This window comes from Sceloporus undulatus, chromosome 3 (genome assembly GCF_019175285.1).
Source record: "Sceloporus undulatus isolate JIND9_A2432 ecotype Alabama chromosome 3, SceUnd_v1.1, whole genome shotgun sequence".
In the NCBI taxonomy this organism is placed as follows: domain Eukaryota; kingdom Metazoa; phylum Chordata; class Lepidosauria; order Squamata; family Phrynosomatidae; genus Sceloporus; species Sceloporus undulatus.
Genome location: NC_056524.1, coordinates 29,942,515 through 29,969,017, shown reverse-complemented (window position 1 = coordinate 29,969,017; position 26,503 = coordinate 29,942,515).

Sequence of the window (26,503 nt, the reverse complement as noted above, 5' to 3'; positions counted from 1 at the left end):
AAAAACAAAACTTTATATCCAATCAATATATTTATATATATTTTAAGTTGTATTTTTGACTGGATATGGTTGGATGGATCTATCTATCTGATATAGGGTATGGTATAATCAATGGGTCGGCAACCTGCGCCCCGGCCGGATCCGGCCCACGAGGCTTTTTGGCTGGCCCGGGTAGTCACCGCCGCCAGCCACCGCAGACCGAAACCGTTTTTTGCCTCTATGGTGCCGCCATTTTTCTCCCAAAAGGCGCGAGTCTCACGCGACCTTCCCTTGATCGCGCAAGACTTCGCCGCCATTTTGGAAGAAAAAATGGTGGCGCCCATACGTAAAGTCATCGCGCTACCACAAGAAAAGGTCGCGCAAGACTCCCTATGGGCAGCGGGCCTTTAAGAACCCTCTCCGCCCCAGGATCCCCAAACGGGCTCCGGAAGCGCAGCGGGCGGTTTAAGGACCCGTGCCAGCCGCTAGAGTCCCGAAAGTCCTACGCATACTTTAAGTACTAGTAAAGGGCTCGGAGGCACACGCTTTAAAACCCGCTCGCTGGAGTCTCCCAAGATGCCTCCGCGGCGCAGGTGGTCTCTTAGGGGCCCTGCCATCCTGATCCCCAAAAGGACTCCGGCGATGGCAGGGTCTCTTAGGGGCCACTGCCATCCTGGATCCCCAAGAGTACTCGGCGACGGCAGGGGGTACTTTAAAGAGGCACTGCCATCCTGGAGTCCTCCAAACTCCGCGGCGGGGGGTTCTAAGGGTGGCCGTCTGATCCTAATACTCATTTTTCTTAGGAGTCCATCCAAGTAGAAGACCCCGGCGATGGCAGGGGTCTCTTAGTGTCCCGCTGCCCTCCTGGAGTCCCCAAAGGATCCGGCGGAGGGGTCTCTTAGGGGCCCACTGCCATCCTGGAAGTCCTACAAGAGACTCTGGCTATGAACAGGGGGTCTTTAGGGGCCGCGTCCTCCCTGGAGTCCGCCAAGAATCCTATGTCGCCGCAGAGGGTCTCTTAGGGGCCCGCTGCTGTCCTGGAGCCTCCAAGAGCTAGGCGGCATTCCTTACCGTGCTATGATTAAGAGCCTCGACGCAGGTCTATATAGGGGCCCGGGCCGTGCGTTTGGAGTTAAAGAGGCCTCCGTCGCGGCAGTCTCTTACCCCTGAGCTGATCCAAGAGCCTCGACGGAGGTCTCTTAGGGGCCCGTCGTTGGAGTCCTCAAAGTATTGTGAGGCCAGTCTCTTAGGGGCCCGCTGCCATCCCTGGAGTTAAGACCCCGCCACATTCTCTGAGACCCTCATCTAGTCTCAGAACCTGAGGGAGTCTTATCCTCTTCGTTGAGTCCTCCAAAGTCCAAGGTCCATAACCCGTGTGTGATTTAAATCGGAAAGGGTGTAAGGCTGCTGATTGGATCTATGCTGGCTAGCTTTTTTTGCAACGCTGAATCGTGTTCCCAAAGAATACCATCCTCCCCACCTTTCCGCCTACTCGTGCCTCCTCACTAAAATGTCCTCTCTTAAAATCCCCGAGAATAATGAATAAAGCCGTGGTAAAAAGTTCTACCCCTATAATGTTTTAAAAATAAAATTAAATAATTAAATAAAATAAATAAATAAATAATACAGAATAGGAATATTAACAACAGTGAGAAATCTATGCATGTAAACAATTTAGTAACTACAAATCATATCTATACCATAAACCCACATTATATCCTTTCTACTCTTGTTTGGAATAATGCTCTTAGTTCAAAATAGAAAAACAGATTTTTAAAAATGTTCTATTTCTAGTTTTAATTGTGCAATTCCATTTCAAATTCTATTTAGTCTATTTTATAAATACAGTAAAAATTAATATTATAGTAAAATCTTTTAATATTTTATGATTGTATATTAAGCTATTGTTTTATTGATATTAAAGTATAATGTAAATTTATTTTTGAGAAATAGTTTTGATAAAAAAAAAAAATGTTCCAGGTGGAAATCTACTAAACCTGTTTTCAAAGCAAAGCTATACAGCAACAAGGGATCTCTTTGCAAGGCTGCAGTTTCTAATAACACACTTGTCTAAGTAAAGTCCTATTAACTAGTGAGCTTTTGTGGAATAACTTATATATTATATAAGCTAGAATTAGTCAAAAACTACTCAAAAAACGGATCTACTTATCAAATAGGTAGTAATGGTAACTTTAACAACTTTATTTTTAAAAGAGACAATCCGCTTTCCTGAGTTGAGGCAAAAGGCAAAAGCTATCCAATGAGAGCACTGAAGCAGTACTCATTCTGTTGGTTTTAAATTCATTGTTTGCTACCGAGTCCATGTGGGAGAAAGCAAGATATAATAAACATCATCATCGCCACCACCGCAGCACCACACATAATCTTCATCACACTGCCTTTCAGGTGAGCACAAACAGTTATATGACTGCCAAAACTTTCTAAATTATTGGCTGTTTTTCTTTGCTTCAATCCTTATATCCTTTGTTATAACCCCCAATTTTCCCTAGTTTATCAGTGGTCATATCAAAATCCATATTTTGGCCCAAAACCTCCCTAGAGTTATAATCATGAGTTGATTAATAGCAAATAATATGGAATAAAAGATTGCATCTTGATATAATTGTTGTTGATTTTTCTAACAGAATGAATTTCTTCTACATCTTTCCTTTCATTTCCTTTTTGACTCTTCACAGACCAGGGGTGTAGTAGAACCGGTTTTGAGGGTCAAGGCGCAGTCTTTTGGATGACCAGGATATGCTCACTGCCAACTACCCGGACAGCAATCTACAACGAAGCAATTTGCATTACAAGTGTGTGTGTATGTTGCAACTCATGCGCACATTGAATACTTTCCTGCACAACTCTGTGGTGGCCATTGGTACTCTAGTTTGGAAAAATGAATCACCCAATGCAGTGGTGGTACTTGAGGGAAATGGGTTGGGGTGCTCCCAGCAGCTCTCCAACAGGTTTAAAGTCCAGAAATATTGCTAAAGGGAGAAAGTTGCAGCCTTAAGCAATTTGTTGCCCATAGCTCACCTTACTTTTGTACTCACATATCTGTTTGAAAATCTAAGAACACCCCGCTTTTTTCTGGATGTGGTGGACTACAGCTCCCATACTGGTTGGGGTGACAGATGTTGTATTTCCAACTATCTGAAGGTTTGCAGATTTGAGGAGATTGATGTGAAGCTAACAATGGGTAATTTAATAGGCATTGTTTTTTGTGGGGGGTTTTTCGGGCATTATTTAGGCATTATAACTTTAGATATTCTTTCCTGGAATTTTTCTTAGTGTAAAAATAAATTCTGAGAAATCCCCGCCCCCTGAAAGCTTTTATTATTAAGACTTCTTCTATCAGAAGACAAAACCATGTAGCACTATTTGTCCATAAATGAAATCTTTAATATTATCTATCCTTCCGTTCAGTCCTTCTTTCTCCTTCCTTACTTCCTTCCTTCTCAATCTCTCTTCTTTATGGCTGATTTAGTAGAATGGCCTACATCCTTCTTCCTAAGAGACTAATAAGCAAGCCAGTTAATTATCAGCTACAAAAAGAGAGAGCCGGGTGAAGTACACATCTGGACCTCAGAAGGCCAGGGCTGATGTCCTGTCTCCGTTCGGTCCTACAATCACCGTTTGAGCATCACCTATTTTTTTCTGTAGTGTAAACAACAAACCAGCCAAGAGCACCACGCAGATTTTAAATCATGAGTGAAAGTCCAGCAAAGAGCACTCTTAGAAATATTCAAAGTTGAACTCCCCCCACATGTTTGTGATTGCCTCAGAAATCCACTTGTTCTCCTGTCTTCCCCTCTCTCATTATTTACACCAGTCTGTTCTTTGTTTTTGACAATAGTTGCTGAGATAATGAACTAGCAACTATGTTTGGCATTTGCCTTCCAAACCAGATGGAAACATGGTTTGGAGAGCAACACTAACTAGCTTTAACAACTCAACAAATTTTTAGTGGTGTTCATTAGTGCAACTATTAAGTCAATTCTCATTTTCATTCTCATACTATGTTTCTGAGAATAACCTCCTGTTGGTCGCAGGGGGATCCCCGTTATATCAAAAACCCATACAATTCAACCAAAGCTTCCAGCTATATTCCATGTTTTTAATCTTAGTGTCTAAACATCATTGTCGTTGCTATTTCTTTAAAATTTGCTAGAACAAGGAATGGAAATAACTCTGTTTGTTTGACCATAGTTGGTTTTAGTTCTGCATCACAGGATTTGCAGTTTTGGATAGACAATAATGTACTCAATGAAAACCCCCAATTGGTTAGAAATTGGGTTGTTTGCGTGCCTCTGATCATTTTTGTTCTTAAGGGGACCTAAGGTACCTACATAGGTTTTCTTGGTAACATTCTTCAGAGGAGTTGCCATTGCCACCCTGAGGTTTTGATATATTGGACTTGCCCAAGATAGCCATGGTTTTACATTTGAGCAGGGAATCAACCCTGACTCCAGAGTTATATCCAATTCTCAAAAAACTACAAATTAGCTTAGAATAAGAATCAGGCAATCACATAATAATTAACTATTTGAACACCATTCAAAAGGCGTAATGTTCAAAATTTATACACAACATTTCACCACCATTGTCATCATTTGCTAGTCCCAAAGCAATGCATGTGTTCCAATTGCCAAGTTTTCCTATGTACAGTAAGAACTGCTCATTTCAGTACTCTGCACATTTAAGTATACACTTAAAAGGCTTTAAGAATAAAAGTGAAGAAAACCCAACGATTATTAGATTAATACAACTAGTCATTCTGTTGTAACTCCAATGCTTGCAATTCTAAAGCAACAAAAGCTGGTCAATTAAAAATATTTGCTTCAATCTCTTAGTGTAGTCAACTCCAGATCAACAAAACAACTGCCTTTCACCAATTTTAATATGAGGCCACTTAGATTCTGAAAGAAGTGCCAATTAATGATAGTACCCAGTCTCTAGTCAATCCTTGGAAATCACAGAGACAAGCCTTAATTTTACGGATAAACAAGATCTTATCAATTACCCAGACCTGGATCAGCAGCCCACGCTGAAATTATGTACACAATTCTGTTAGGAATGGAGCTTTAAAATAAAGACAAGTTTTTTTCCCCCTGCCCTTAGTGTCAAGGAAGTCAGCACTGCAAATTACTGGTAAGATCAAAGAGATAAATATGTCCACATTTAGAGAATTTTACATTTGTTATAAACTTAAGATAAAAGAATTATTCTTTATACATTCATTCAGTAATTCCAATGGTAATCCCGTAAGTTTCCACATCACGAGACAACACGAGGTGATAGAGAGAAGCTTTCTAAGGTAAAAATACAGTGCAGTCATGGCAGAATCCTGTTGGTGACCAAGCCTGCCAATTTTTCTCTTACATTTCATTTTTGAAAAACAACCAGCCACATGAAAAATGTAGGATATAAATTTTCCTTATTATTTCTGCTTTTCAGGGGAAGCTAAAGATATTTTGCCACTGAGACAACAACAACAACAAGAAGATGGCACTCCTTCCCATTCCATGAATGATTACTAACTAACTGGGCAGCTGCATCACTTACAGTTCATGGAATGCATGGAGCCAGGAGGCTAATGGGGGAATGATAAACCGAGGCTTTTCTGTTAAAGGCTTAGATAGGATCAGTCAGAGAAAAATTGGGCCATTAGATAAATAATAATCCAATAGGGCAAGTTAAGGAAGAAAGAATGAGAAGATCTGAATAGTTTTATGGGAGCTAGACGATGAAAAGAGTTCCGGAAGATACATTCTTTGTTTGAAACTGAGGGTTCAGGTTTACTGTGTGTAATTCCAACATAAACTCAATGTTTTATTTAGTTTTCGCTTTATTGGTTTTATTTTTCTACAATTCTTCTCAATGTTATTCATTAGAATTGTTAAGAAGATTTAGTCACACAATTACTGCACTAACTCACTGATAAATATATACACTGGTCAGTATAAGGAATCATCTTGAGGTCAGGTACATCCCTGAGGGATCTTAAGCATAAAGGGATGGTGAGGGATACGAACTCGAGACGTGCAGTGTACAGCCAAACTCGATATAAGTATCCATCACAGTTTTCAACACAGTGAGCATTCTTCCACTGAGGCAAACAGCATGATTTGAGCAGGCCTCTTTCCTCTAACATCTTATGCTATGTAACCTTTTGGCATCTGGTGCTTTGAGGTAACCTGTTATTTCTGCCCAGGGGTGTGCCAGCCCGACGATCTAAACACGAGATAGGTTTACCAAAAGGTTTTGTTGTTTGTTTGTGTTTTTAGATTTCCAGTTGACAACAATTTATTGCAGCCCTATCATAGGGTTTTCTTGGCAAGTGCTTCTTCAAGGAAGTCTCTTACAACTAAGGAAAATCCAAGACAAGGATCATACCCTGGTTTCCTAGAGTCTAATCCACATCTCTTGCCATAAAACACACTGATTCTCTAAAAGCTGGTAGGCATCCTGAAATGTTGATTTTCTGTACCTCCTGAACAAAAGGAAGTTTATCTGCTCTTTCTGTTTTCAACTCAGGCCATCTAGCTGCTATGTTTCCAACAACTGTAATTCATGAAAGCATATTAATTTAGGGTAAATAGCCTATGCATCTATACATCTTTCTTGTTCAGCAAATACACTTTCTTGCTGCCTCACAGGGTGTATTTAATGAGCTCCTACAAAAATATGGAGTTGGAAAGTTCCCCTTATATAGTTTCTTGATATCATTACCTTTCAAGTTACCAGTTTCTACTATATGTTTGCAATTTAATTTTTCCTTCCCTACATTAGCAAGCTGGCTCAGAAACAATGTGGATTCAAATCATAGTGACAAAAGTGTGTGGGTGTATGAGGTTGTGCCCACCTGAATTTGCTAAATGTGACTGAATGGGAAGAGTCCAGACTTTGGATCCAACCATTTGCGTGTACTGCAAAATTGCATAAGCCAAACTGGCAAACATGCCGTTGCTTTTTTTAACTCTGTTCATAGGGATAGAGCACTGAAGCTGGAATGGCTTTGTCCGAGTCATTTAGGGATCTTAAAAAGGACCTGTGGGTGCTTGCACAGGCCTTGGAAAAGCAGAGCTATCTCAACATCCTCCTAAACTTGCCATTCATGTCAAGTCTGAGTGTGCCTGATTGATAAACATTGATTCTCCTGTGGACAACACCATCTGTACAGTAGTAGACATCTCTCTGTCGTATGGCCAAAACGCTTTGGCCACATTAGAGTTAATTTCAGAGGTGAAAATAACCCGGTAGATCGGATGGAATCTTTGTTGTTCACATCATTTCAAATGCAATCAATTAATATCTTTGGAGGGCGGCAAAAAACCCACACTTAACTGGGTTAATCGATCTCTGGTTTTTTTCCAAGTTTTTTCTAAAAGATTAAACATCTCGTTTGTGATACTGATAAGCCTGGTATAACCAGGATTAAAACTCTGCAATGCCTTGATGTGTTTGAATAAATACACGCATCAAGGGACCCCCTTTGTTTCAGTGTTTGACATTGTGAGCACAGAACTACAGAGGTATGCAAATACATCTGTAGTGTGAACCAGAAACCCAGAATGTTTGAGAGATTATTGCATAGTTGTGCTAAAAAAACAATGTCTGAATGAACCCCCTAGAATCACCATTACTTTGATAGCATACTATAACATTGGATGAATCTCTTCACTCTCCTCTTCTTCCTGATCACTAAGGAGAGTGAGAAAACAGTTGGTTTTAGGAGCCCGGTGGCACAGTGGTTAATCACCCACTCACTCAAAAGCATAAGTGCAGTCAATAACACAAAGCTCAAGATCGACTCAGGGTTGCATCCTTCCGAGGTCCGAAATAGTACCCAGATTGTTGGGGAATAGCTTACATTGTAAAACTGCTTAACACTGTTAATTGTATGAAGTGGATAAAATGTAACTGTGTTTTGTTTGTTTTGGTGATTCTCCATCAGTACTCATTATCCTTTTGGGCCTTTTTTTCTGCTCCATGTCATGTCATCAGTCTCCTTTCTGGAGGAGAGGGAGCTGTTGGGAGGGCCTAACTCAAGTCTCCAACACACCAGAAAGGTACTGGCAAACCGGAGGTCTAGCTTCTACTCTAAATCCTCCTTTAGAGATCTCTCACTTTGGCTCCTCTTCTACATGAAAAACTCCTTATTATGCATGAATTGAAAGGCTGGAAAGGCTGCTATATTTAATGAAAGAGTCCAATAATAATATAGCCCAGTCTACTTCATTTACAATTCAATGGAACAAATCTAAAAAGAAAAAAAAAAAATGTAAATGTATAGCTGTGCTTGCAATAAAATGACTCAACATTTTTAGATTAGCTCTGTCGTTTTTCTTTCTCTTGATGTAATATCAAAAGAGTTTGTCTTAGAAAAAAATGAAATAACTTTCTTTGAATTCCTCTGTATTTTTGGTCTTATTGTAACTCCTTTGCACTCTCATCACTCCACTCCACTACAATGTTTTTGAATATGAAAGCAATCAAAGCCCAATTCAGGTTTAACACTAAATGAGTGAGAAAAATCTCCAATTAGCTGAAGAGGAGTTCTTTTTAGAAGATGATACAAAATTCTTCCTAGGAAAACATAGCAAAGCTAATTAGCAGCCACTCACTTTCAATTAAACTTTAGATGATTTACATGAGCAATATTTTTAAAACATTGATGGTAAAATTAATGTGCAAAATCAAAAGATAGCCACAAAGCAATTAATTTTTGAAACTGACTAAGCCAAAATTGCCTTCCATTTATAAAGAATAAATACTTCTCTTTAGTTTCCTTTATCGTTATCTTTATTTCAAGCTGCAGATAAAATGTAGAAAACCAAGGTTAAACAAGGCGATGATGTCCTATGTCCAAGATAAGAGACATTCCGACCCCTAAACCATAAAACTGACAACTGCAAAGGAAATCTCTTTTGCAGAAAGCATTAAGAATAACATTCCTTGACTAGCAAAGGTCTATGTCAGGATACAGCACAGCCTTAGCAGGATGGAACACTTGTCAGTGTCAGCATCTGCATAACTCAAGTAGTACCCCTGTCTAGCAAGGTCTGAACCCATCTGAGGCCTTCTATTCTTGTGCCAGTATCTAAAAGAATATAAATCTTCAGGACCGAGAAACTACACCAAGCGTATTAAAAAGAACTGGCAAAAGTAATATCATATCATTGCAAAATCTTTGAGAACTCCTGGAGAACAGGAGAAGTGCCAGCAGAACTGGATCAGGGCAAACATTGTCCCATCTTCAAAAAGGGAAAAGAGAGAGCCAAACAAATTATCGTCCAGTTAGTACTGACATCTATACCAGGAAAGATTCTAGAGCAGATCATTAAAAAGAGAGCCGTAACACAAAGGCAATTCCAATAATCACAAAAGTCAACACAGGTTTCAGAGAAAGAAGTCATCAGACAAATCTAATCTCGTTCTTGATAAAATTACTAGCTTGACAGATGAAGGTAATCTGTGGATATACAATCTTGATTTCGTAAGGCTTTGACAAGTTCCCAGACATTCTGTAAAACAACTAAAAAAGTGGGCTAGACAAGGCAACTGATAAAATGGATTTGATTGTTGACTGACCCGAATGCAAAAGGGTGCTCAACAAGGCTCCTTTTCATCCTGGAGAGAAATTGACCAGTTGGGTTCCCACAAGGGTTTCTGTCCTGGCCATGCTATTCAACATCTTTTATCAAACGATTGGATACAGAATTGGAAGCATCTAATCAAATTTGCAGATGACACCAAATTAGGAGATAGCTTAACACTCCAAGGACAGGATCAAACATTCAAGATGATCTGAATTAAATTAGAAATTTGCCACAGCTAACAAATGAACGTCAACAGGGAGAAAGGCAATCTGCACTAGGGCAGAAAAGATTAAAATGCACAATATAGGATTGTGAGACACAAGGCTGAATAGACTACAGTGAAGGGTAGTCCAAGTAGAAAAAGCTAACATGAATGACAGTAATGATGCGGCACAAAAAGGCCAATGCAAGTTTAGGCTGCATCAGTAAAGTATCGTAGTAGATCAAGGAGTAATAGTCAACTCTATTTCTGCTTAGTCAGGCCCCACTGGATATTGTGTCCAGTTATGGGCCCACAATCAAAAAGGATGTTTTAAAAACTGGAACGTGTCAGGGGGCAAGTAAAATGGTGAAAGGCTAGAAACCATGTCCTATGAGGAACGGCTTAAGAGCTGGGATTTTTAGCCTGGAAAGAGAAGGTTAAGAGGTGATATGATAGCATAACGGAGAGGAGCTGACTTTTTTTCCCTTGCCAAGAGACTAGGACCAGGAACAATGTGCAAGCTACAAGAAAAGAGAATTCCACCTCAAAATTAGAAAGAAACCATCCGAAAGTAAGGGATGTCCGACAGTGGAACACCCCCTCGGGTGTAGTGGAATCCTCTTCTTGGAGGGCTTTAAACAAGGCTAGATTCCATCTGTCGGGGATGATTTGATTGGATATTCCTGCAATGCAGGGGGTGGGCTAGATGGCCTTGTGGTCTCGTCCAATTCGACTAGGTTCTATATAAGGGTGGCAACTGTTGAAATTTCATTGTAAAAATGGCTTTGTGTCCTGAAAAAGTTATTGGAATGTTTTAATTTCTTCACAATGTTGAGGATTTTCAGAAGTTAGGAGCTATTTTTAAATCCCTGGGGTATGGTTTTAACCTTTCTACCTATTGTGATTTTGGTTTTAAGGACCTAATATTCTAAAGGCAAAGCCAGATCCTGTCTGGATCTTGGAAACTAAAGCGGGCAGTTCTGGTTAATATGGGGATGGGATACCTCTAATGAATACCAGTGCGTGGGCTATTGCCGAGGAAGGAACTGCATACCACGCGAGGATGCCGAGCCATAAAATCCTGTGAAATTCAACCATAAATGATGGTGACTTGAAGGTGCATGTGCTACTACAACACACATCTATTTTAGAGGTGCTTATAGTAAAGTAAATAAATGCATTTTGAAACACACACATTTTTACACAAAGCTTTAGCATCAGTTGTAAGAATGAACAGAACTTTCATGTTTAATCCCTGCGCCACCCATTATCCCTTATATTTGTGTTTTGCTTTTGTTTTCATTGTTTGTCTCGGTTCAACCAAGGCTAAGCTCGTTGGTTGTTTAACCCTCTGAGCATTGTGCTGACACATGGCAGGTGGTTTTGGTCTTGCAAAATTTACTCAGGACCAGGCTTTAATTTAGCTTTCCTATCCCTAAGCATCTGTGCACTAAGCCATCTCCCTTCAGGTACATAGAAGAGGGTTCGTGGGGTGCCAATTATCCAAGTTAACAGAAAGGCAGGAATACTTTGAAAAATTTACTCGATTACTTCTTTATGGTCAATTAAAAACTGCATATTCCAATAAAATGAAAATAGTCAAAAAGGGGAAATAACTTTGGTAATCATCATCTGAACAAAAAAAAAAAATTAATGGCAAAGATGAGAAAAAGTTAACAGAACAATGGACAAGGAAACAAACTAATCAAGTCAAATTTACTTCAAGGGGGGGGGGGGGTGGGGGGGGGGGGGGGGAAAGGCCCTGGGGGAAAAAAAGGCAAGGAATAACAGCAGTACATTCAACTCTTAAAAGCCCTTCCTTTATCAGCAAAGTTAAATTTTTTAAAAAATGTAAAAATCAGTTTCCAAGGCCCTGTTGTTTATTTTAAGTCTTCAATACTTTTATGTTGTTGTTCTTGTTGTTGTGAGCCTTCAAGTCGTTTCCAGCTTATGGTAACCCTAGGTGAATCTATCATATAGTCTGCTAGAAATCATAACGTTAAACAGCTGAGTAAGAAGTTGCCTTTGTCAAACTTCTCCTGGGTCGGGCTTTTGGTAGATCTTGCCCTGTGCTCTCTGTTTTGACCTGTCTGTAGCTATCCAGGTGCCCAGATGAAGAAGTTTCACAGCCCAGCTACAGCAGATCCCTAGAACAGAAGGATAGGCAACTCTAAACATTCCAGACTACTACTTCAATTTATTTATGTATTTGGGGCATTGATACCCAGACCTTCAGCCAAAAAGGCTCCCAGAGTGGCTTGTTGTTGTTGTTTTGTGCCTTCAAATTGTTCCTGACTTATAGCAACCCTAAGGCAAACCCATCATGGGATTTTCTTGGCACGAGGAGGTTTGCCATTGCCTTCCTCTGAGGCTGAGTGCATGTGACTTGCCAAAGGCCACCCAGTGGGTTTCATGGCTGAGCTGGGAATGAAACCCTGGTCTCCAGAGTCATAGTCCAACACTGAAACCATTGTACCATGCTGGCTTGCTCAATGTGTCTTACAGACTGTTAACTTGACAATTCCGTGCCCACAGGCTTACCATCTGAAAAGACCTGAAATATAAGGAAAAGGGGATGGCAGTAGAGTAGGGGAATGCTGGCTGTTGTTTCGCCATCAGATGTCACAGCACTGGCAGCTGAGGTGGAGGGAGGGAGGGAGGACTTTTCATCAGATGCTGGGTCTAACCAGCTACACTCAGCATGCCCAGTAGTAATGCATTGTAGTCCAGAACATCCAGAAAACCAAAAAGTTGCCACCACTAAGCTATAGCCCTTCCACATGGTCATACTTTGAAACTGTGGTACATGCTCTGGTAACCTCTCGCTTAGATTTCGGTAATGCGCTCTACATGGGGCTATCCTTGTACCAAGTCCGGAAGCTTCAGTTAGTACAAAACATGGCAGCCAGATTGGTCACTGGTGCGTCCAGATTTGACCATATAACATCTATCTTGAAAAATCTTCATTGGCTGCCCATTCGCTTCTGAGCACAATACAAGGTGTTGGTTACTACCTATAAAGTCCTACATGGCTTAGGCCCGAGTTACTTGAGGGACCGCATCTCCCCATATGATCTGCCCCGCACACTCAGAACATCTGGGAAGAACTTATTGGTCATTCCACCTTCCAAATATGTTGCCACATCCCAGATGGCCTTTTCAGTGGTGGCCCCGCGGATGTGGAATGATCTACCCGAGGAGCTCCGTCTGACAACCCCCCTAGAAACATTCAAAAAGAGGCTTAAAATTTTTCTTTTTTGACAAGCCTTCCCCCCCCCCTGAAGAATGAAGCTGCCTACTCTGTTGCCATCTATTCCCTACGCTTACCCCTGAATATGAACGATTGTGTTTAAAATGTTTGTGATTGCACGGTTTTATTATAGGATTTTATCTATTTTATGCAATGTTTTTTATGGTTTTTTAAAATTGTTTGTACACTGCTTTGATCTGCGGAAAAGTTGTATATAAATAAAATTTATTATTATTATTATTATTATTATTATTCCATTGCAATGCATACTATGCATTGGGGGAGGGTTTTTTATGCAAAGTATTCTGTATCTTTTTTGTGTGTGGGTTTTTTGGGCTATATCTCACAACAGATATTCTGTATCTGTTGTGAAATCAGTGTCTACTGCTTGATATGTGTGCGATAGTGATATGAACTAAGTAGCTAAAATGAGTGAAGTTACTAAACTGGAATTTTTATAACAAAAAGGGGCAGCTTAATTGAACTTATTTTTAACTAAACAGATGGATTTAAATTGACATTGCAGCATGAATCATATTCCAGAATTAAGTTATTAATTGGTTAGACAGAAGAAAGTGCTAAAGTATGGACAAATTTTACCTTCCGATGCCTGATTCTTTACCCAGTCTCTTGTTCTCTTGGGTTTTGCATAATCTTATTGCTGTTGTTTTACTTTTAGGGTTGAGAAACTGCAGTGTTTGTCACAAGATCCAAACAACTTGCTTTAGTTCATGATGACAGTTCAATATTTTAATTCAGCGCTTCTCAGGCTATTGATGTGGAAGACCAGCATTTATTTTTCCTGATGTGCCAGCACCCAATAACGTATTGACTACAATATTTTCTTTCTTTCCTGATAACTCTCTGGGGACTGACAGCCAATGGCTCATGGATTAGCACTGCTCCAGGGGCTGCCAGTCTGAGCAGCATTGCTTTAGTTAATTTCAAGGTAAAAGGAATTAAGCCAACAACTAGAAAGGGCAGCTTGGAAAGGGGTGGTCTTCTTTGTATCCAAATGGTTTTCCAGGAGTCTGCAGTGGACACACAGGCTCCTCTGTCCCAGGAAAGTTATCAAACGGGGGTTTTCCCTCTCAGAACCAGGGTGAGTGCGAATTGAGCAATGCGAATTCACATCATAACTTTCATGTAATTTCATATCTGGTTGTTTTCAATGGGAGCCCCTCCCGTGGGGCTTCCGCGGGGCTTCCAAACTGAATCCTTACTGCCTCCTCATTTTGGAGAGTTTGGTAAATAAGTGAGTTGACAGGACTCGCATTGAGACTCGCTTCAAATTCAGTGCGTATTGGTCTGGTGTGGAATGCCAGTTTGCTTGTGCTCTGGAAACACCACCGCAAAAAACCCAGGTTGCAAATTTCCCCTGATGGCCATGCTGCAATTTTTGCCCATTTTGCTCTAGTGCTCCCACTGACTGAAGTGCATATTAATGTTTGGACAGGAGAGATGCTGGCGAGGAGGGGGAAGATCAGGGGGAGAGAGAAAGGGAAAAGAGGGGGCAAAGAGAGAGAGTGGGGTTAGTAAAGTTTCTAAAGGACTCTTTGGGGGTGGGGGGCAAGACATCCTCCAAAGTGGGGCCAAGGTGGAGGCAGGATTTACTTCCAAGTAGAACTGCAGTTTCTACACTGATTATTTTGCAGTGAAATAAATTTATTATTATTATTATTATTATTATTATTATTAAAAATCTTTCACTGCAAAATAATAATAATAACAACAACAACAACAACAACAACAATAATTTTGCCGGTGGTTGATACATTTGGATGAAGCAGAGGGCATTTAGAGATGGGTGACATTCCCTATCCTTCATGTGAGGCTAGGGATGGAGGGTAGGTCCAGATGACAGATCTAAAGGGAAAGAAACAGGAGGCTGGAGAGAGAGATGGAACTCCCAAGGACCCCATAACAAACTCGAACTTCCATAATAATAATAATAATAATTTATTTTTAAAATAATAATAATAATTTAAGTTATTAGTTTGCTGAGGCACCAGAGCTCTCTGGCAGAGAAGGCTCAATGTCTCAGGACAGTACAGTTCCCAGAATTCCATAGCACTGAGCCATGACAGTTAAACTGGAGTTAAACCAGATTATCTCCCCAGTGTGGATGCAACCTAAGAGAAGGCAACTGTAACAAAGGGAAGGAGAGATGTAGATGGAATAGATGAGGGGAATGACAAGAGGATAGATGTTGATGTGGCTGAAATGGATGGGGGCTCTGACACAGAGGACCCCTTTGAATTTGGCTGCCAGGGATGGGGAAATAGAAGGGAGGAAGAAAGGGGATGCTGTCATTCCCGTGAAAGTGGAACCAGGCTCCCTGCGTCACCCCGGAAGTGCAAAGGTTCAGGATGCCTTCAGAGCCCCACTGAGCATGTGCAAGGGTCCCAATTCGAATTGTTGAATCCGCATGGTATGCACCAGTGTGGTAATACAATTTGCACTCACTCTGCTTTGCATAAATCCACATCACATGACTTGCCTTGGATTCGATTCCCCCTCAATTCGGAAGGGCAACCAGGTGTGATAAAACAGTCACGTTATAATATCAATCTTCATTGTTCGACCCGCACTCACCCCTGATCTAAGCTCCAATAACCTCAGTGTGATAAACTTGGGAATTGATAAGCTAAAGAAAGGGCACGAGAAAACTAAATGGGGTTATAAGAGAGGGAAAACCAGAATCCAGGAGAAGGAGTTTTGTTGGGGTAGATGAGAAATTGGGGTTTCAGAAACTCATGTAGTTATCTCCTTCTCTCCCAAGCTTAAGATGGGAACAGTACAAGATGCTATGAAAATCATGGATGGCATTTTAAGGCTTTATTTATATAAATATTACACACACATGCACGCACACACACAATAGCATGAAAGCAAGTAAAAAAATTAGCACACCATTTTACACTCCGTGTTGTTAACACCTTTCAATGAAAGCACTACTGAAATTTAACTGGTAATTTAACAGAAACTTGATCATTAATTTTTGTCCTTCTACTGCAAATGTAACTGAGTTATTTTTTTTTTAGCTTATAACTAAAAGTTGTTGTTGTGTGCCTTCAAGTCATTTTCTACGTATAGCGACCCTAAGGTGCATCTATAATGAGGTTTCTGGAGGTGAGAGCATGTGACTCACCCAAGGTCTCCAAACAGGTTTCCATGGCCAAGTGAGGAACTGAGCCATGATCTCCAGAGTCCTAGTCCTACACTCAAGCCACTATACCACACTGGCTCTCATTAACTAAATACATCAACCCTTTCTTTCTAATGCACAGATCTCTGATTTCCAAATTGCAAAATTATTATTTTGCAAGATTTAGGTGGTTAAAGTCTTATATAAAGAGTTCTATTTTAATCTAGTGGTGCAGGTTCTACAGATTTCACTCTAGTTTGAAACTAGAACTTGCTCAGTGAACATAAAATGCTCTGTAGATTGCTTTGCTTTGTTTGAAAAGATCTTAGATTCTTGATGCATGGAACTCAAGTGGAAAATGTTCCTATCCTTAGGCCAGTGCAACAGGACCACCAACAAACTGAAATACAATTAGACTTCAGCAAACTCTGTCCATGAAGAAATGACATTAAAGCAAGATGCTCATTTATTGTACACACAAACTACAGAGTTCAATGCCACTTACTCTGGGGTAACTCTGCTTAGAATTTCAGTCACGATGATTCAAATAAGCTGAATGTTATGCTAGGTACTGCAGTTCTTCCGTTTGCTGTGTATGCGGGTTTGCATGTATGTACACACACACACATAATACATATATACACATAATACACACACACACACACACACACACACACACACACACACTGCATCATGATGATAAGCTTCAGAAATTCTCAGTGTGCCAGTACACTACTGTTGCAAATTCAAATGAAACTAGTGACTTGAATTGTCAAATATATTTTATTAATTACTGCGTGATTTACAATGAAATATTGCTGCAGCTGATTGCCAGCACTAGAATCTAGACACAAACAATGCTAATAAAAAGGGTCTTGTGATTGTCTCTGTATGTGAGTGCCTCCAGATCAACGGTAGACTTATGGTGATCCCATTAATTTCATAGGGTTTTCTTAAGCAAGGAATACTTAGCTGTGATTTTGTGAGTTTCTTCCTCTGAAATACAGCACCAAGTATTCATTGGTGGTCTCCCATTCAAGTAATAACCAGTGCTGACCCTGCTTGGTATTTAGGCCAGCTTGTGATTACATATAAGCAAAATGGATTTAGCAGTTCCACTTCCACTAAATCAGGTTGTGTAATGATTAATTGAACAAGGTTAGCTTTTGAACCTAGAAATCAATACATTATCCTTGGATATTTGCTTTATTAACAGAACTAGATTCTTGATATTTATTGGTTATGTCTGTGTCATTTCTTCCTCTCTGAAAAATTTCATCATAATGAGCCCCAACCTTGGGAGAAAGATAAGGTATAAATCATCACTTATAAATAGAAACCATGGGTGAAGATGGGTCTCATTGATTCAGAGATTGGGAAGGGTCTATTAGTTCAGGCATAGGTCTCATGGTTTGTATAAATCTTCACATACCCTCCAACATGTCATAGATGAAAACTGGGACAAGTGTGACCAAGGAACATCAGGGCATTGTCAAGATATCAAAAGGTATTCACGAAGAAGAAGAAAAAAGATAGGAGAGGCTGCAGAAGTTTGCTTTTGCCTGAATCTACTTGGAAGGGCAAGATCCCACCCCTTCCTCTCTTCTGCTTTCTGCTGAGTCAGGTTCAAACTATTTTTGCACTTTGAACTCAATTTGAAGCAACCGGACTCAACTGAGACCAAACAGGGATAGAAGGAAGAGAAAGAAAGAAAGAAAGAAAGAAACTGGGACATTTTAAAAGCAGCTGAAAAAGTAGGGCAACAGAGGGTTAAACAGACTGCCCCTGCCAAATCAGGACAGTTGGAAGGTTTGCCTCTAATTTAAAATAATAATAATAAGAAGAAGAATAAGAATAATAAAGGCAGCAGATACTGTGAAAGACTCATGTTAGAGTTCCATGCTAACCACAGTGGGCATACATGGGCTAGAACCAATGGTCTGACCTGATCTAAGCTTTCTATGTTCAAAGCAATAGAGTGGGCCCTCCACATTCACTGGGGTTGGGGGCACAAGATCCTCACGAAAGTGGGAAAATGCAAATAAAAAGGTACTATTTTTTTTAGCTGAGAGAACACATTTCTAGAAATCTTTAGGTTGTCCAGCTCAACTCTATGGGCAACATCTATAAGAAGCTGACTACAGAATTCTGCTACAGAACCTACAAATGCCTGGAGAAGTGTTCTCTCTAGGAATCTCTAGTCCTCCAGTGCGACTTTTGTGCAACTGTAGAGTCATGTGAGAGAATCTAGAGGTTCCTAAAGAAAAACATATTAATCAAGTCCATGAATAATCAGATCTGCAAAAGTCAAAGCTGCCAATGTGGAAAGCCAACTGTACATGCTTTTTGCCATCTTACCATTTCTTGGCCAAATTAAATGCACCTCTATCTTTGCCCATTCTCTCTCCAGGGCCACTCTCATTGTCCATCCCTCTTTCCTTTCTTCCTCTTGCTCCTGATGAAAATGGCTAACAATATGGATCAATACATCAGCTTGCATTTTCAGATTTCTTAGTGGCATGACTATGAGGACTGTTATGATTATCACTTGGATAATCGCTGGAAGGCTTGGCTTGGTTGTAATGGGAAGCTTTTAGCCTGAGTCCTATTGGTTTGTTTCAACTAGAACAGACCCAGTGAATCCACTGTTGAATGGTGAGTCAGTCAATCCTGTTAATATAATGGGTCTACGGTGGGAACTAACTGGAGAATTCAGGTCTTTGTTTCCTTGTTTAGTTTAGCCATTCCCATTGGTGGAAGAAGCCAAGAGAAAGCAAGTGCTCATGAGCAATAAGTCAAAATTATCAGCAATTCTGCTTCATTATTGCATGAATACAGCTAGGGAATTCATGTTAAAGTTATGTTATTCTAGTATCTGTGCTTATTTCCAGCCAAAAAGGAGAGCAAGGATTTCAACCAGAGACTTTATGACTGTCCACATTTCTAGTGAATGTAAATGTGGTGGTTTACAAAGAATAGGAAAGCCAGTGTAGCAATTCACAATAGAATATATTAAACCCTTCAAAGCCTGATTAGATTATCTAGGGGGAGCATAACACTTTAATATGGTGTGTATATTATAAAAAGATTATTATATGCCAACATGTTTTCTAAAGAATGGTTACTTTTCCTCTAAGGATATTTGAAGAGGAATCAGTCCTTGAAATGAGTGCACATGTACATTTAAGCCAACTGTAAATAATGCTGAATAACCGCGAACAAAGCTAATCATATGGCATTGCTGCTATTGTTGCAAGGAGAATAGAATTATCATTCTCTGTGTATGGTAGAGATTTATTTGACCCCATAGGAAAGGTCATCTCTTGGTAGCGCTGAACAGTGGTTCAAAGTTAAGACAGGCACACAGAAGCCTAGCTCCCTGTGGAGCATGTCTAAATGTACAATGCGTGTCATGGCTCTGTGTCAGTGTTGAGAGGAGAGACAAAGGAACAATTCTCAAAGGAGGTCTGTTTCCTCTGCTTTCAAAAATGCGCCAATTTCATTTGTTTACTCAGATCTCAGCTCCCTCCCTTCCCCCATGCAAACTGTTTGGCTAACCTGTTAGTCTCAACTCAGACTGGTAAAACCAGCTAAGCTGATTAGTTCTCTCTCTCTTTTTCTTGCTCACACATACACACTCACGAAGAAAGGCTATTGGAAAAAGTATGGCCTTCTCAGCTTTGTGGTGCTTTGGCCTGGATCAATAGGTTTGGCGTTTGTTGAGTGTATAAGAACAGTGTGACCCGAGTGTGGAACAAGCCTTTTTAACCGGGCCTTGGGATCGCATGGATATGAGCCATCATGTTTCATGTCACATTCAACGTAGTGACAGAGAAAGTTACCTTCACCTTGGCGGCTTGCCCCTCCATCACATGGAAGGTAAGCACAAAAATATAGGTAGAGTGCAAGGAGAGGTAAGCAAACTCGAGGGAGAGAAACTTTTAGTGTAAATATTCCCAGGCAGATGGAATTTCATTGTGATGGAGAGTTGTGATTTCAGAGTTATCGTATGGCTTGGAGTAAAAGATTATTTGCTTTAGAGTGTGGAAATGGCCTGTGGTCTGCTTGTTATTTTTTTTTTCTTTTTGTCTGTAGCCATCTTCATAGAGAAAGGGGAATGAAAATAATCACAATTTTTCAGTAGCCAGAAATGTCACAAGTGCTCTAATCATCTTCTGCTAAGGATGATACTGGCAGCACCTTTTAAGCTCCTAGTGTGGTTTTTAAAAAATCTGTCTCTCATCTGTCTACCTATTTATTGATTGATCAATATGTCTGTTTTTGCTGAGATTACATTCTGGGCAAGTTGTCATCTTGTGCAATAATAATAATAATAATAATATAACTAGAAAAGTAGTTTTATTTGTACAAGGAGAAAAAAAGGAAAATAATACAGATTGCCATTTGGGCTCCAGTTGTGCACATGGGTTCTCTACAATATGTAAGTACTCTGGTCTAACATTGCAAAATTACAGATTAAAATCAATTCTTTGTTTTATTTCATTAAAAAAAAATCTAGCTTTTTAGCTTTTTAAAGGGCTCTTTACTATCACCATCTAGTAGAAACTGACAAATATTTCTTTTGATTCCAATAAAATTAATAGGAGTACCAAAGCCCATCTGCACTCTTATGCACCTTGTAAATTCTTGCTGGTTTGCAAGGAGAAGTTTCTATCATCTTTCTTCTCAGAGAGCATATTGCCTCTTCTTGTCTCTGTATTACTTGTTTAGTAGTGGGTTGCAGTTCTAACTGTGACCAGTGGGTGTTAGTGCCATGAACACCATGTTAAATATAGATGTGAACGTTTCAGAGAAAAATAAAAAGTATAGGTAAATCTGGCATGGAATTATGCCTCCTCCTAGAATTCTTCTGTTCTCATCTGAGGGGTTGTGCAGCCTCCACCTGCCCCTTTTCAGCCAGATTGGGGCTGTGGCAACTGCACGCCGCAGCCCCACCTGGCCTTTCCAGGGTGCAAAAAGGAGCTGCAAAAAGCGGCAGTGATAGCCATGGCACTGCAGCTATATGACACTCCTTTAGGGCTGCATCATGCAGACCCAGTGCTGGAGGAGTGCCATGATGCCACGTGCTGTGTGGTGTGGCATGTGGTGGCACAGCATCCTGGGGATGGAGCTAGGATGTGAGTCGTGTAGACGCTACGCTATACCCCCTGGCCGGCTCAAAGTGCTGGTCTGCACAGGGCCTGAGACATTTATTTAAGTATTTAAAGGGGTGTCACATTGGGGATGGAGCATGCTTTTTTTCTGCTGCTCCAGAGACTAGAACGTGGAACAATGGATGCAGCGACTGGAGGGCCATCTCATGGGGGTGCTTTGATTGTGAATTCCTGCATGGCAGGTGATTGGACTGGATGACCCTTGTGCTCTCTTCCAACGCTATGATTCTATGATTGCAGGATACATTTTGGAACAGATATTAGGATCTGCATTTAGTCAGTTTCGATTTGAAGTGTGCATTGATAACATCCTGAATCACAATGCAGCAGACCTATCAGGACTAAAGATTTACAACTGAGCACTAAAGTTAGAATAATCCAAGCCATTGTATTCCCCATCACCATGTATGGATGTGAGAATTGGACAGTGAAGAAAGTGAATAAAAAGAAAATCAATGCATTTGAGAAGTGGTGCTGGAGAAAAGTACTGAGGATACCATGGACAGTCAAAAAGAAAAACAAATGGGTCCTTGAACAGGTCAAGCTTCAAATCACCCTGGAAGCCAAAATGATCAAATTGAGATTGTTGTATTTTGGCAACATCATGAGAAAGCACAACATTCGAAAAAACAATAATGCTAGGAAAGGTAAAAAGCAGTAGAAAGAGAGGAGAACCACATGACAGATGGCGAGACTCAATTTGGGAGGTCATGGCCTGAATTTACAAGATCTAAGCAGAACAGTGGAGGATAGGGAGACTTGGTGATGTCTCATTCACAGGGTCACTATGAGTCAAGGTTTACTCAAAGTCTGTTAACAACAACAAAGAGCAAAACAGACCTGGGTTCTCTCCAGAAGCCAGGATAGCTAAAATGAGACTGTTTTATTTTGGATATATCATAAGAAGACATGCCTCATTCAAACAGACAATAATTCTTGGCAAGCACTGCTCCAGAGAACAGGACCCAGAACTATGGATGCAAGCTACAGGAAAAGAGATTCCACCTAAACATTAGGAGGAGCTTCCTGACATTAAGAAGTGTTAGACAGTGGAACACAACCCCCTAGAGAGAGGTGAAGTCTCCTTCCTTGGAGATCTTTAAATAGAGACTGGATGGCCATCTGTCAGGTATGCTTTGATTGAGAGTTCCTGCATGTCAGGGGCTTGGACTCGATGACCCTTGTGGTGTCTTTCAGCTCAATGATTCTATGATTCTATGCTATGCTCCTCTCACTGCTTCTTATTAAGTGATCGTTAAGTGGTAGTACTTTTTCTGTAGTACTCAGTGACGCAGTGGAAGGGACTCGTGATGAAAAGAAAGTGCTGTTTGGTGACTTCCTTCCCCCTCAAAAAACCTCACCCTGCCCGTTTATATGGTGCACATCTTTGCAAAAACAAGGAGGGTGAGGGGGGGGGATATCATGAGCTTTCACGACTGCTTCGTCAGTGCATCTGAACAAGTGAACTGATATCCATGAAAGCACATGCTGAAACAAATCAGTTAGACAGGTGCCACTAGACTGCCTTTTACCATGTTGCCTTTTTATGTCATCTCTTTGGAAAAGTCTCAGGTTAGAGAGCTCAGTATGTCTTACAAGGTGAATCTATGCAGGCACAAGAAATAAGTACCCAGGAGAGTGTCAAGGAGATTTTTATCAAAGCTTTTCTTTGGTTGTTTTTATCTGCTTTCTTCAAATATCTATGATTCATAGTGGAGTTTTTAGATAGAGCATGGCTTCTTTTGAAAATAAATCACAGAAAAGCAAGAGAAACAAGATTTTTGTATTCTTTCCTGGCTGTGGATTCTACATGGAGATATAATGATGATCTCCTATCAATGTCTACATCCAGGGGTAAGGAATCTTATTTGGTTGGGGGAGGGGGCAGATGACTTCCCCCAACACCACTGCACTAACTGCTCCCCTAAGCTTGTTATGGTTATGGGATGTTATGGGATATGCCCATGCCCATTAACATCCCTTAGTCCCCAGTTCATTGGGCAGTTGGCTTCACTGTTCAAAGTGAATTGGAGAAAGTATATTGGGCAGTGAGATTATACTAGTCAGGATGGTGGGTGTAGGGACATTTCTGCAGCTGGTGCTTGGGCTGGGGAACTGGCTCTGATGCACATGATCTGCACAGAGCAAAGTCCCTCCCCCAACTTGGTGTCTTGATCAAGTTGCTTTGCTTTCCTCATTGGGGAGGATGCACTAGCAAGTGGAACTGATGCTACTTCTCATCAGTGACAGCAGATAAGAGGAGGGATTCCTGTGTATGCTACTTGCCTTCTCAATTAGTAGGGCAAGTGAGCATGGGGAAAACTCTGCTGATATCTCTGATCAGTATGCATGGGTGACAGCAGGATTCCCCCATGCCTTTTGCCTCCCAGTTAGGAAGGACAACAGCAGATTGGTGAATCTCCCCACACCAGAAGATGGGGCTACTGGGAGGAGGAAGGGCTTTAGGTAAGGAAACAGGTTTCCCTAGAACCTTCTGCAGGCCAAATGGGGAACTACAGGCTGGAGGCCTCTGTCCCCTAGACATACACCACTTCAGGTGCCAGGTTCTGGCATGAGTGGGATTGTATGTTTGTGTTTTTGTGTGAGCCATCAACAGTGATATAATCTGGGTGTTTGTCTTTCCAGATAGGATGGATAACACCTAAGTTGACAACAGGACATGTGAGAGGGATCTAGGAGTCTTAGTAGAACACAAGTTGAACATGAGTCAGCAGTGTGCTGAGGCAGCTAAAAAGTAAATATGATTCTAGGCTACATCAATAAGACTATAGTCTCTAGACTGAAGGATGTAATAGTGCCACTCTATTCTGCTTTGGTCAGATCTCACGTGGAATTCTGTGTCTAGTTCTGGGCACCACAATTCAAAAGGATGTTAACAAGCTGGAGCATGTCCAGATGAGGGAAACCAAAATACCCTGTGCTGGCTTCTAGTTAGGAGTTGGTGATAAATAAAAAAAACTCAGAAGCCATTGTATATCATGGAAAAGAGGAATGTGGCAATCTAGAGAAAATTATAGGGCCACATTGCAACTCAAGGAAAGGCAGATTCACTTGCAAGGTCTGAGGTTTCCAACCCCTGAAATACAATTTCTTGGTTGACAAGGTGAAGTCAGATTGTGCAGAACCTGGGACAGCACCCAGACTTGTGGTGTCTTCCAACTCTATTACTCTATGGCACTGACTAGACGGGCCCTATGGGGCACCGTCATGACATGTGAGGGGCGGCACTTTCAGATGCCCCTCGCCCCTCGTAAGTGACGAGGGTGTCAAAATGGCAGCGCCCTGTACAGACTCTGTGCTCCCACTGTAATCCGAAGCAGCCTGGAAAAATGGCAGACTTACATTTGGGTGACTATATTTCACTCTGTTTGCTGTACTTGTTGCATAACTGTGTGGGATACTTGAGAAATAACATGATTCTGTTTCCCAGGCAAAGATCTGTGGAATGCTTTAAGAACACTTCTTAAAGAAAACTCTGATTTTATGTAGGGAAAACTGAGATCTGATATGCATTTTTAGGATTGAATAAAGAGTTTATTGAAGAATGGGAAGGAAGGAAGGAAGGAAGGAAGGAAGGAAGGAAGGAAGGAAGATTTCAGTGAGTTTTCTCTGATTTAGATAATGTATCTGTAATGATAAGTATATGTGCCTATTATGGTTATAACATGCCTTCAGGTAGACTGTTACTTATGGCGACAGGCAAGAGTTATTCAGAGGTTTGCCACTGACTTCTCTTAGGCTGAGAACATGTGTTTTCTCCAAGGTCACTCAGTGTGGTTTCCATGGCTGTTTAAAGCCAATTGTCCCAGAGTCCTAGTCAAACTACTACACTACATGACTGTCTCTATGCCTGTAGAGATGGTTGAAAGCCTTTTTAAGTTGAGATCTATATGCTATAAATTCAAAGTCTGAAAAGACTGTGATGTCTTCTGCCCAACAGAGTAATATAGGCTGGGAGTTTGTCTTTCTAATTCTTCAATATATGTTTTTTAACCCATGAAAGGGCATGGAAAATCTATTTCTGTTGACTGAACACTTATTTGCAAGACATGTGTAAGACTTTCTAGTCTTTTGTTAGAGAAAAATGCAAGATTTGCTGAGAAACTAATTAATTTGGAAAATAACCTTTCCCCAAGAGGAAATTACTCATATTACAAGTTGAGTCTCCCTTATTCAGAATTCCAAAAACTAAAATATTTCAAAAGGCAAAGACTGTTTTTATGGGTGGCTGAAATAGTGATACCTTGGCATTCTGATGGTTCAGTATACACACACTTTGCTTCATACGCAAAATTATTTTTAAAATATTGCATAAAATTACCTTCAGGCTATGTGTATACGGTATATATGAAAAATAAATTAAAATTGTGTTTAGACTTGTGTCTTATCTCCTAGATATCTCATTAAGTGCATATATGCAAATACAGTTATTCTAAAATCTAAAAAAAAAATTCAATTCCAAAACACCTCTGGTCCTAAGTATTTCCAATAAGGGAGACTCAACCTGTACCACGTATAACCAATTCTACCAATTTTCATCTCCACCAAGAGGAGTTTTGTAGAGCTAACAGGTCTTAATTGTTCACTCAAGACCAGCGACTCCAAAATGCTTTGCATTACAAAAGAGATAACAAGACATTGCTGCTAGGGGAAATCAATTTTTCCTCTTGCTTACTGTGAGGATTGGGGAGAATTAATCTTAAGGATGAGATAAATGAGTATGATTGTAGGTATGATTGTGCATATGTATTCGGGTTTAAGGGTTTATGTGTATGTATATATGTTTATATGGAGGTTTCTAGAATGATAATACTTAGTTGTTTCTGTCTGTATTACGTTGTTTTTAATTGAAATAAAAATTAAAAATTAAATAAAAAAGGATGTGGAAGATTTCATTGTCATCTCTATAAAAAGCGGTGCTTTTAGCTTAAGAGCCCTGGCTCCAGTACACCACTGGCTTTCAGTCAGTGAACTGTTTCAACGCTCTTAACTCATGCTTTTGGGAAAAGCCAAAATTATCTTTAATGGATGAACTACATACAGGCAGAGTATGCATTCAGACAATTTATAACATGCTTCTCTGGGTCCTGCCCTGATTGTTGTTCCCCCAAGCTGTCTCGGGGA